This window comes from Phyllobates terribilis, unplaced genomic scaffold, assembly GCF_046119375.1.
Source record: "Phyllobates terribilis strain yellow unplaced genomic scaffold, ASM4611937v1 Scaffold_11__3_contigs__length_659146591, whole genome shotgun sequence".
NCBI classification, from domain to species: Eukaryota; Metazoa; Chordata; class Amphibia; order Anura; family Dendrobatidae; genus Phyllobates; species Phyllobates terribilis.
The window spans coordinates 207,694,704-207,707,719 of record NW_027362771.1 but is presented as its reverse complement, the minus strand read 5'-3'; positions in this window follow the sequence as shown (position 1 = coordinate 207,707,719).

Below are 13,016 nucleotides of genomic sequence, written 5' to 3'. Positions count from 1 at the left end.
GACACAAATATATCTGTTTAAGAGATTCTGGTGTAGGCCAGAGAACTAGAACTGTGGTTTTCCTCTTCCACGGTTCAAATCTGGGTGTAATCCACCTTTTTGCATAAAAAAAACTGTTTCAGTGTCTCGCTGACTGTTCAGACACAAATATATCTGTTTTAAAGATTCTGGTGTAGGCCAGAGAACTAGAACTGTGGTTTTCCTCTTCCACGGTTCAAATCTGGGTGTAATCCACCTTTCTACATAAAAAAAAACAGTTTCAGTGTCTCGCTGACTGTTCAGACACAAATATATCTGTTTTAAAGATTCTGGTGTAGGCCAGAGAACTAGAACTGTGGTTTTCCTCTTCCGCGGTTCTAATTTTCTTTTTATTACCCTTTTGCCATTGATAGTGCAAGTGTAAGTTATTTTACTTCATTTACAATGGGCAAGGCGCGTGGCAAGGGATGTGGAACTGGACGTTCTGGTGATGGTGCGTGCAGAGGACGGGGCCGTGGCCAAGATGAAAATGTGCTACAACCAACAGCCACTTCTTCTCGCTTCCAGTTCTTGACCAAATTTCTTGGGAAGCACACAACAACACCACTATTGCCAACTGATCAGTGTGAACAGGTTATTAATTGGATAGCAGATAATACTTCCAGTCACCTGGGCACCACCACCTCGGGTCTGCCTTCCACACGGTCGAGTCTTAGTAGCCGTGAGTTTCCACCGCATACTCCTCCTCACCCTGATGCTCCTTCCTCCCACCATGCCGAGTGTCGTCAGACAGCAACTGATCCCACAGTTGGACACTCTGAAGAGCTGTTCACTGGTCCATTTCCATATTTGGGCCCCTCACTTGCTCCGCTTGAAGTGGTGGAAGAGGAGATCCCATGTAGCGATGGCCAAATATTTGAACAGCCACGGCCACAGGAAGGCAACGCTGGCAATTTGTCACAAGAGGTGGACGATGACGAGACACAATTGCCACGAAGTGAGGAGGAGGACCGTGGTGAGGAAGTGGAAGAGGAGGAGGTGGTGGATGATCTAGTAACTGACCCAACGTGGCAGGAGGACATGCAGAGCGAGGCCAGCAGCACACAGGGGGATGGAGGCAGAGTACCCCAACAGGCAGGAAGAAGCAGTGTGGTGGCCGCAGACAGAAGGCGGGCAACCGTTCCCCGTAACACCAACACGAGGGACGTTGCCAGTACAACCGGTAGGTCTTCCAGAGTCTGGAATTTTTTTAAAGACTCTGCTGATAACCCCAAAAAGACCATTTGTACCTCCTGCCAGGCCAGCATCAGCAGGGGTGACAAAACTACCAGCCTGGCCACCACCAGCACATGGCAGCAAAGCATGGTCAGTCATCATCTTGATGAGGACACTGAAGTCTTGCCCGTTACCAGTCTGGCACGCATGGCTGACTTTATGTTACGCTGCCTTAACCGTGACCCTCGCGTTGTCATTACTTGTTGGTGACACTTTTAGACCCCCGCTACAAGGAGAACTTTCACTCTCTTATTCCTGAGGTGGAGAGGTCTACAAAAATGGGGCAGTACCAGAAGGCCCTTGCTGCAGAACTGTTAAAAAAATTCCCATCTGAACACGCTAGCGGCAGAGGTCACAGTTCGTTGCCCAACCAAGGCGTACAGGCGAGAGAGACGCAACTCCAATCCAGCAGAGGCAGGGGAATACTGTCAACTTTCTGGGACAGTTTTCTGAGACCCGCCCAGCTTACAGGCCCTGAAGCGCGGGGTACTCTCACAAGGAGTGGAAAGTTTTAAATGATGGTGAGGGAGTACCTTGTCGACCGTACCAGCATCCTCCGTGATTCCTCTGTGCCTTTTAATTATTGAGTATCCAAGCTGGACACTTGGAATGAACTTGCTCTGTATGCCTTGGAGGTCCTGGCCTGCCCTGCCGCTAGCGTGTTATCGGAGCGTGTTTTTAGTGCCGCTGGGGGAATTATAACTGATAAGCGCACTCACCTGTCAACTGACAATGCTGACAAGCTGACCCTTATCAAAATGAACAAGAGCTGGATTGGGCCAGACTTCTCATCACCACCAAATGACAGCAGAATAACATAAAGTCAAATCCACTGTGTTATTTCGGGAGGTGTATTCCCATGCACCGCTTCACACCCACACATGGGTATACGCTTCCTCATTGAGGCTGTTTTTTGCTCTTCCCCTTATCCTCAGCCTACACCACCACTATACCACCAGGGTGATCGTGGTCCGCGTTGCCAGCATTGCAAGTTCCTCCGTCCTAATTTTTGGCAGCTTTTGCTTGGAAGGCATAGGCAAAGACTATGGGAGACCCACTCCCCAATAATGGGAATAATGTTTTTAATATGCTGTACTGCATGGCTCTTGTAAGGGGCATTGCAAGTTCCTCCGTCCTAATTTTTGGCAGCTTTTGCTTGGAAGGCATAGACAAAGACTATGGGAGACCCACTCCCCAATAATGGGAATAATGTTTTTAATATTCTGTACTGCATGGCTCTTGTAAGGGGCATTGCAAGTTCCTCCATCCTAATTTTTGGCAGCTTTTGCTTGGAAGGCATAGGTAAAGACTATGGGAGACCTACTCCCCAATAATGGGAATAATGTTTTTAATATGCTGTACTGCATGGCTCTTGTAAGGGGCATTGCAAGTTCCTCCATCCTAATTTTTGGCAGCTTTTGCTTGGAAGGCATAGGTAAAGACTATGGGAGACCCACTCCCCAATAATGGGAATAATGTTTTTAATATGCTGTATTGCATGGCTCTTGTAAGGGGTATTAAAATCGTCTTGTTAAGCTACTGTGACCTCCACATCTCTTCCAAGGGTCATTGATATTGTCTTTTCATTCAGCTGGGACCTCCACCACTCTTCCAAGGGGCATTGATATTGTCTTTCTATTCCACTGGGACCTCCACCACTCTTCCAAGGGGCATTGATATTGTCTTTTTATTCCACTGCGACCTCCACCACTCTTCCAAGGGGCATTAAAACCGTCATGTTAAACCACTCTGAACTCCACGTCTCTTCCAAGGGGCATTAAAACCATCTTGTTAAACCACTCTGAACTCCACGTCTCTTCCAAGGGGCATTAAAACCGGCTTGTTAAGCTACTGTGACCTCCACGTCTCTTCCAAAGGGCATTAAAACCGTCTTGTTAAACCACTCTGAACTCCACGTCTCTTCCAAGGGGCATTAAAACCATCTTGTTAAACTACTGTGACCTCCACGTCTCTTCCAAGGGGCATTAAAACTGTCTTGTTAAACCACTCTGAACTCCACGTCTCTTCCAAGGGGCATTAAAACTGTCTTGTTAAGATACTGTGACCTCCACGTTTCTTCCAAGGGGCATTAAAACCTTCTTGTTAAACCACTCTGAACCCCACGTCTCTTCCAAGGGGCATTAAAACCGTCTTGTTAAGCTACTGTGACCTCCACGTCTCTTCCAAGGGGCATTAAAACCATCTTGTTAAACCACTCTGAACTCCACGTCTCTTCCAAGGGGCATTAAAACCGTCTTGCTAAGCTACTGTGACCTCCACGTCTCTTCCAAGGGGCATTAAAACCGTCTTGTTAAACCACTCTGAACTCCACGTCTCTTCCAAGGGGCATTAAAACCATCTTGTTAAGCTACTGTGACCTCCACGTCTCTTTCAAGGGGCATTAAAACCATCTTGTTAAACCACTCTAAACTCCACGTCTCTTCCAAGGGGCATTAAAACCGTCTTGTTAAGCTACTGTGACCTCCACGTCTCTTCCAAGGGACAATAAAACCGTCTTGTTAAACCACTCTGAACTCCACGTCTCTTCCAAGGGGCATTAAAACCGTCTTGTTAAACCACTCTGATCTGCACATCTCTTCCAAGGGGCATTTAAACCGGCTTGTTAAGCTACTGTGACCTCCCCGTCTCTTCCAAGGGGCATTAAAACAGTCTTGTTAAACCACTCTGAACTTCACAGCTCTTCCAAGAGGCATTGAAATGTTGTTTTTAATTACCACTAACCTCCACAACTCTTCCAACGGGCATTGCATTTCCTCCTAATTTTAGTCAGCTTTTGCTTTTCAATGCATAGGCGAACACTAAGGGAGACCCACTCCCCAATAATGGGTAGAAGGTTTTTAGTACGCTGTAATCTACGTCTGTTTCAAGGGGCATTGCAGTTCCTCATAATTTTTGGAAAGCCTTCCATTCACTGCTTAGGCCAACAGTGTACAGGAGACCCAGTTGCTATAAATGGAAAAAGCGGTTTAGTTAAGGCCCTGTGACCTCCATGTCCCTTCCAAGGGGCATTGGAGTGGCTCAATTTTTGGTAGGCATTGCATTCACTGTATGCCCTATAACTGTGTAGCCGAACCACTCCTTTTGGTACAGAAATATATCCTACAAGACATGTGTGGTTGACTGGCCTGATATTGATGTGAATGGTCCCTGTTCCTCCTGCTCTTTCTCCTTTGCCACCGCCTCATCCATCATTCATCACCTGAAGATTTGTTTTAACGGGAGTCATAGAACTGGGATAGTAGCAGGAAAACATCCAGCAATCCTCGGAGGAGGTAGGATATGCGCCAAAACACTGACCACCTCAGGCCTAGTCGCTACTACATACATGCACTTGCATTCCAAGGAACAGAAAGCTAAGGAGATGGATGGCCTCATGATCATGAATAATTTACTCGTTGTGTAGGAGGCCTACCACTGCTGCTGTCTACCTTCTGAACTTTGTGTTGAAGCCTGATTGACCCAGGACCCGCAATCCTCCATGTCTGGAGGAGGTGTTGCATCCCAGTGTCCAACTGTGTCCCGGCTTCCACAATATTAACCCAGTGTGAAGGCGTCAGTGAGATGGACCATCCCTGGCCACATTCACTTGTCCACGTGTTTGTGGTTAGGCTGTCCTTCCCACTAAATGCACTGGGGAGGGCACAGGTAATGTTTTGGTATGCGCGCTTGTGTATAAGGCGCACCGGGACAAATAGGGACGGCTGGGGACCGTTTATGACACCCGGCTGCCCCCGGGCAGCTGGGGACTGTGTGTGGGCACCCGACCGCGTGGCGGCTGGGGACCGAGTATGGACACCCGGCCGCCCCCTGACGGCTGGGGACCAAGCGTGGACACCCGGCTGCCGGGCGGCTGGGGACTGAGTATGGATACAAGGCCGCCAACGCAGCCATGACTCGGTGGCCAGATTCTGCCTCCACACGCTTAAAAGGCCCAATTTCAAGTGCAAGCAAGCAAGCAGTATGCTATTGCAGCCTGGGGGTGGGTGGGTTGCAGGCTGCACACTTGCGCTTGCATTGCAAGGAATGGGGGAGGTACAATTGAACACTGCCCTGGGACAAGGACTTGCACGGGGATAGTTGCAAGTCTGCATCTTCTGATGTGGCAAGGATCACTTCTGATGGGCACACTTTTAGGCAGTGACCTGGGTGTCAGAGATGCTTCCAGGGGTCTTCCCCATGCTGTTCCCATGTCTTTTCAGCACTGTGTGCATGTGTCACACAGCACATGGCCAGATAAGGTTGTAAAATGTTAAAATGACATTTCCCGGTGAATGCATTTGTCACGGTTGAAAGTAATACAAAAGTGCAAAAACGCATAAAAAATGCTACTTGTGAACATAGCTCAAGGTGTGGAGGAGTATTTTTGTTTTTGGTTATTTATTTTACCTTATACACAAGCCTTTACCTTGGAAAGGATGTTCCTTAACATATTTCACAGGAAAGCAGTTTCAGTTTCGTTTTTGAACATTTTATTGTGAGCCCATAAAAATGGCTTAATACTTCTGACCACGTTGTTGACAGCAGTGACCTGGGGGTCAGAAATGCTTCCTGGGGCGATCACCATGCTGTCCCCATGTCATTTGAGCACTGTCACTATCGTTTTGGGTACTTTTTAGGCTTTCTATAGACTGCCAGGGGTGCCGCCGCAAAAATGCTCGGGTCTCCCATAGACTAACATTGGGCTCGTTGCTCGGGTCGAGCATCCGAGTATCACGGTGAGCTCGGCCCAAGCTTCGAGCACCCGAGCATTTTAGTGCTCGATCAACACTATTTACTTGGAGATAATAGGTCTTCTTTAAGAAGCACTCACAAGAAATGTTTTAGTTTCTAGCCCCTTTACAATAGGTCATGTGTTTATAAACATATGAATCGCCTCTTCCCATATCAGTACTGGCTGTTCCTGCCCTCTTCTGTACCACTTGAGCACGAATTAGATTAACCAGATGGCATAGACTCTTATGTGGATCAAAAGTTGGTTTCTCCATGACAGCCAAAATATGAGTGATCTGCCTAGTTTGATTTTTGATCATATGGTGCAGAAGAGAACTGGTGCAGAAGTGGTGATATCAGGAGAAGACAGTGATCGCTAAGGAAATTAATGCACGCACGTTATACACCATATTGCAAAGATGAAAATGTTCTTGGGAGTGCTTCTAAAAACAAAAAAAATTAACTTTTCAAAATTTTTTAAAGCATGTACACTTTGATAAATCTGGACCATTATTTTGTATACTTGTTATTTTTGGGTGGAATTTTCCTATAGCACAAAAGTCTCCTAACAGTTGTAGATAGAACTGTTCTATTCTAGGAAACATGCTCTCCCACACATTCTAGCTGGATACTTTCATTGTTATTGTTCTTCCCAGTATACTCAGGTAATGTGCATTCTGTTTTGGCATGCGTAACTGGCAGTACCATTATAAATACTACCACCAAGTTTCTTATTGAGCAAAATCTATATACAGCACATGGTAAAAAAGCAAGTTTCTATTTCTACAAGACCAAATGGCTGAATGTTAAGACAGATAAATATTGTTTAAAAAAAATTCATTTGCAAATTATCAGTATAAACTAGTATTTTAAAGGGGTTTTCTTGGACTTTTACATTGATGGCCTATCTTTAGCATAAGTCATCAATATCTGATCAGTGGTGGTGCGACACCCGACACCCCTGTCGATCACCTGTTGCCAGCACCAGTCGGAAGTGCTCACTTGCGTTGTTGTACAGCACAGCTCTGTCAATGGTATAATTGTTATTGCTGAGTACTGCATATACAGCTCTTATTGATTCAGATAAGTGGTGGGGGTGTAGTACCGGTCACTATATTGTTGGCGAAACTGGTTGCTACGAATCTCAATACTTCCAGCCGTCACTGCGAACAGCATATTGGTGGGGTGTCGCATCCCCACCAATCTATCCTAAGGATAGGCCATCAATGCAAAAGTCCTGGAGAGCCCCTTTAATTTTTCTGTATTTTCTGTATTTAGGATATCTGAAATATTTTCTATGCAATCTGAGTGTTTGCAATATTTCATTATAGTAACATTATTTTCAAGCAGTTTTGTAAAATGATCAACAGCAATATGTTTATAGTTTTATTTATTAATTACCGGCTCATAGGATGTTTTTAGATGTGCCATAAGTAGATAAATTAGTTTCTGCCCATTGATTGGTTAGAGAGGATGATAAATGTTAGTCATCATCTTTGATCAATGGACATCTATCTTGTCAGTCATAAAATATATTAGAACTGTTTAAAAAGATCTTAAATCACTAGACTTAATCACTACCGTCATTTTTCATCAAATTACCTTTCTAGAGTAGAAGTCTCTTCAGTCAAGAAAAAACAAAAACATAATGTTTGGTTACATAGATGTTCCCTACCTCTATGGAAAAGAGAGCAGTGTTATGTGCTTTACTGTAGTACATAATGTGGACTCACTGAGCTACTCAACCCAGGAACAGAGCTTAAGAGATTCACAGCATGCAAATCACAGAACACTAACCCTTAAAGAAGTTGTCCACTACTTTATATGAACCCCCCCAATGTATCCCCCCTGGGGCCCAGAAGTGTCTTTGTAAATACCTTGCGGTACCTTTTCTGCCTCTGAGCGGCGCTATCGCTGGCCGCTGAGAGGCATCACGTGACCCGTCACTGATGTCACGTCAAGTGATGCGCTCCCCTCGGTGGACGCTGGGCTGTGGGCAGGTTACCCCGCGCATCACACCCAGCGTCCATAGCGCGCTTTCCCAATGACTGAGGAGAGGGAGAGTGCACGGAGGATGCCGGGTGTGACGCAAGGGGTAACCCCGCCCACAACCCAGCAGCCACCGGTGGAACGCGGAAGAGGGACCCTCGGCTGTAGCCTGGACTTGTCGTGACGTCAGCGGATGTCAGAGCCGGCTGCAGCCGGGGGTCACGTGATGCCTCTGAGCGGCCATTGACAGATTCTCTTTCAATTTCAGAGAAAATTTCCTCCTAGTGTTTACTGTATTCAGATACATGCATTACTGAATGGAGGCTGATATAGAGCGTTGTGTTGCATATGGTTTAAAATCAAACTAAAGCAGCAATATTTTTTTGGAAAAGCATTCAGAGAAGGCTGGTAATGAATGGTGACAGCATCAGCCTAGTCAGAGAAACTCCTCTTAGCCCGGAGAGTGAGAGTATGACAGGATCTCCTTGACTGTGCAGATCTCACTAATGTGCTATGTCATCTCAAATCAATTCCTGCACATTATTTTTTAATAAGTTCCTGTGCTGAAATCAACTTAGGAGAGTGGTATATTTCTGAGCAAGCAAAAACAAATGAAATTACCAACCTAACTGAATATTGATCAGGGGGCAGTACTGTACTATGTATCTGATGAGGTGCATGACAGCCATTAGAACTGGGAATGTTTTGTACATAAAAAAAGAAAAGTTTGACTGCTCATCTGATTTTATGTTAAAGGAACTTTCTAAGATTTTTTTTTTTTCTATTCCATAAGCTTGACCCCTGTAGACATTTTACTATCTTTACAATAAGCAACCACATGGAAGAAAATAAAGTCTTGGAAAATTCCTTTCTGATCCTTATTCTACATCTACTGTCTACCATTTCTTTGATAAGGAGTAGCTAACATTGGCGGTCACACTAATTTTCTAATATGCACTCTCTGTTTCTGCATTCATTGTCCAAGTACAACTATTTGGACTTGTTTATTTAATTGCTATTAGAGATGAGCGGTGTTCGACTAGAACTGTTCGCCAATCTCAAATTCGAGCTGTTTTGGGCGGTGTTCGAGTTGTTCGACGAACCCGAACGATTTGCAAAAAATTCGGCTGTTCGAGGTTATGTTCGATAACTGTTCGTGCACCAAAAGCGTGTCCTGCATGTCTGGCGCTATTTAGAGCACCAATCATGCAGGGATTGTCTGCCACTCACTGTAATGCCACAGCCATGGTGGTTGTGGCATTACAGTGATTGCCCAAATCGATGGGAACAGTGCCAACAGTGAAACATGAAAAGCCGGCAATTCAGCAGCGGCATACACCTGTACCCGACAATTTAGAACCGAAAGAATAGAGCTTCACACGTAGATTAGATAGATAGAAACATGTCAGCCACATATATACGAAGTACAGTGAAAGTGCTGCTTACTGTACTTGTCATTTAGCGTAAAGGATTTATCAAAAGAAATAATAGTGTTTTCATGCACCGTCTCTTTAAAAAAGCCGGCCGGCAATTCAGCAGCGGTACCCGACAATTTATAACAGAAAGAATAGAGCATCACACATAGATTAGATAGATAGAAACATGTCAGCCACATATATAAGAAGTACAGTGACAGTGTTGCTTACTGTACTTGTCATTTAGCGTAAAGGATTTATCAAAAAAAATAATAGTGTTTTCATGCACCGTCTCTTTAAAAAAGCCGGCCGGCAATTCAGCAGCGGTACCCGATAATTTATAACAGACAGAATAGAGCTTCACACATAGATTAGATAGATAGAAACATGTCAGTCACATATATATGAAGTACAGTGATAGTGTTGATTACTGTACTTGTCATTTAGTGTTAAAATAAAGGATTTATTATTAAAAAAATTGGCGTGGGGTTCCCCTTAATTTTAGGCTCTAGCGGAGGTTAAGCAGACGGCTGGGGCAGATGTTTGAAGCCTGGGAAGGGGGTAATACCCACGGAGCTTCCCAGGCTACTAATATCAGCCCCCAGCTGAATACATAGCCTTTACTAGCTATTAAAATGGGGGACCCCCCAAAAAAAATGACGTGGGGTCCCCCCTAATTTAATAGCTAGCAAAGGCTAGGCAGACAGCTGGGGGCTGATATTAATAGCCCAGGAAGGGAGCCATGAATATTGGCCCCCTCCCAGGCTAGAAACACCAGCCGTCAGCCGCCCCAGAAATGGCGCATTCATAGGATGCGCCAATTCTGGCACTTAGCCTCGCTCTTCCACGCTGCCCTGGTGCGGTGGCAGGGGGTAATAGGGTTGGGGTTGATGTCAGCTTATAATGCCAGCTGACATCAAGCCCAGGTTAGTAATGGAGAGGCGTCTATAAGACACCCCCATTACTAACCCCATAGTCAAAGTTAAAAAAAACACAAACACCCAGAATAAAGTCCTTTAATTGAAATAAAGACACAATCCTTTATTGTTCTAAATTAAACCATACTTACCGTCACGCCCATTCCAGCTGAAGCCAACGATCTCCTGCAATAAAAGAAAAATAACAAAGCAACCTCATCCTTACCTTTCCATGGTTCCCACGACAGCTTCAGCTCTGCTACATCGAGATGACAGGCTGGACCGCAGCAGAACGCTGCCATCCAGTCTGTCATCCCGCAGACACTGAGAAGCGCAGGCTTGCTTGCGCTCCACATTGTCTCTCTGTGACGGCATAAAGATGAGCCGAGGTCATGTCCAATGAACTCGGCTCACCTCATGCACGTCACTGACAGCGTGGGAAAATTCTCACGCTGAAGCGGTGAGTGCAGGAGAATTCTCCCACGCTGTCAGTGACGTGCATAAGGTGAGCTCATGTCCAATGAACTCAGCTCACCTCCTGCACGTCACTGACAGCGTGGGAGAATTCTCCTGCACTCAGCGCTTCAGCGTGAGAATTCTCCCACGCTGAAGCGCTGAGTGCAGGAGAATTTTCCCACGCTGTCAGTGACGTGAATAAGGTGAGCTCATGTCCAATGAACTCAGATCACCTCCTGCACGTCACTGACAGCGTGGGAGAATTCTCCTGCACTCAGCGCTTCAGTGTGAGAATTCTCCCACGCTGAAGCGCTGAGTGCAGGAGAATTTTCCCACGCTGTCAGTGACGTGCATGAGGTGAGCCGAGTTCATTGGACATTAACTCGGCTCATCTGGATGCCCTCACAGAGAGACACTGTGGAGCGCAAGCAAGCCTGCGCTTCTCAGTGTCTGCGGGATGACAGGCTGGATGGCAGCGTTCTGCTGCGGTCCAGCCTGTCATCTCGATGTAGCAGAGCTGAAGCTGTCATGGGAACCATGGAAAGGTAAGGATGATGTTGCTTTACTATTTTTCTTTTATTTCAGGAGATCGTTGGCTTCAGCTGGAATGGGCGTGATGGTAAGTATGGTTTAATTTAGAACAATAAAGAATTGTGTGTTTATTTCAATTAAAGGACTTTTTTCTGGGTGTTGTGTTTTTTTTAAATACTTTACTAGAAATTCATGGTGGTCATGTCTAATATTGGCGTGACCCCATGAATTTCGGGCTTAGGGCCAGCTGATAATGCCAAGCTGGCCCTAACCCCTTTATTACCCAGTGAGCCACCGCATCAGGGCCCTGGATGAGTTGGGTACAGCGCCAGAAGATGGCGCTTCTATGAACGCGCCATTTTCCGGGGTGGCTGCGGACTGCAATTTGCAGCGGGGGTGGCCCAGAAAGCTTGGGCCTCCCTGCGCTGCGGATTCCAGCCCCCAGCTGCCTAGTTGTACCTGGCTGGACACAAAAACAGGGCGAAGCCCCACGTCAATTTTCTTTAAATTATTTCATGAAATAATTAAGAAAAAAAGGGCTTCCCTATATTGTTGTGTCCGGCCAGGTACAAATAGGCAGCTGGTGGTTGGGGGCAGCCCGTTCCTGCCTGCTGTACCTGGCTGGACACAAATATAGTGCGAAGCCCCACGTCAATTTTTTTTAAATTATTTCATGAATTTCCTGAAATAATTTAAAAAAATTGAAGTGGGGCTTCGCACTATATTTGTGTCCAGCCAGGTACAGCAGGCAGGAACGGGCTGCCCCCATCCACCAGCTGCCTATTTGTACCTGGCCGGACACAACAATATAGGGAAGCCCTTTTTTTCTTAATTATTTCATGAATTTCATGAAATAATTAAAAAAAATTGAAGTGGGGCTTCGCACTATATTTGTGTCCAGCCAGGTACAGCAGGCAGGAACGGGCTGCCCCCAACCACCAGCTGCCTATTTGTACCTGGCCGGACACAACAATATAGGGAAGGCCTTTTTTTCTTAATTATTTCATGAATTTCATGAAATAATTAAAAAAAAAGTACGTGGGGCTTCGCCCTATTTTTGTGTCCAGCCAGGTACAACTAGGCAGCTGGGTGCTGGAATCTGCAGCGCAGGGAGGCCCAAGCTTTCTGGGCCCCCCCCCGCTACAAATTGCAGTCCGCAGCCACCCCGGAAAATGGCGCGTTCATAGAAGCGCCATCTTCTGGCGCTGTACCCAACTCATCCAGGGCCCTGGTGCGGTGGCTCACTGGGTAATAAAGGGGTTAGGGCCAGCTTGGTATTATCAGCTGGCCCCAAGCCCAAAATTCATGGGGTCACGCCAGTATTAGACATGACCGCCATGAATTTCTAGTAAAGTATTTAAAAAAAACACAACACCCAGAATAAAGTCCTTTAATTGAAATAAAGACACAATTCTTTATTGTTCTAAATTAAACCATACTTACCATCACACCCATTCCAGCTGAAGCCAACGATCTCCTGCAATAAAAGAAAAATAATAAACCAACCTCATCCTTACCTTTCCATGGTTCCCACGACAGCTTCAGCTCTGCTACATCGAGATGACTGGCTGGACCGCAGCAGAACGCTGCCATCCAGTCTGTCATCCCGCAGACACTGAGAAGCGCAGGCATGCTTGGGCTCCTCACTGTCTCGCTGTGACGGCATCCAGATGAGCCGAGGTCATGTCCAATGAACTCGGCTCACCTCATGCACGTCACTGAC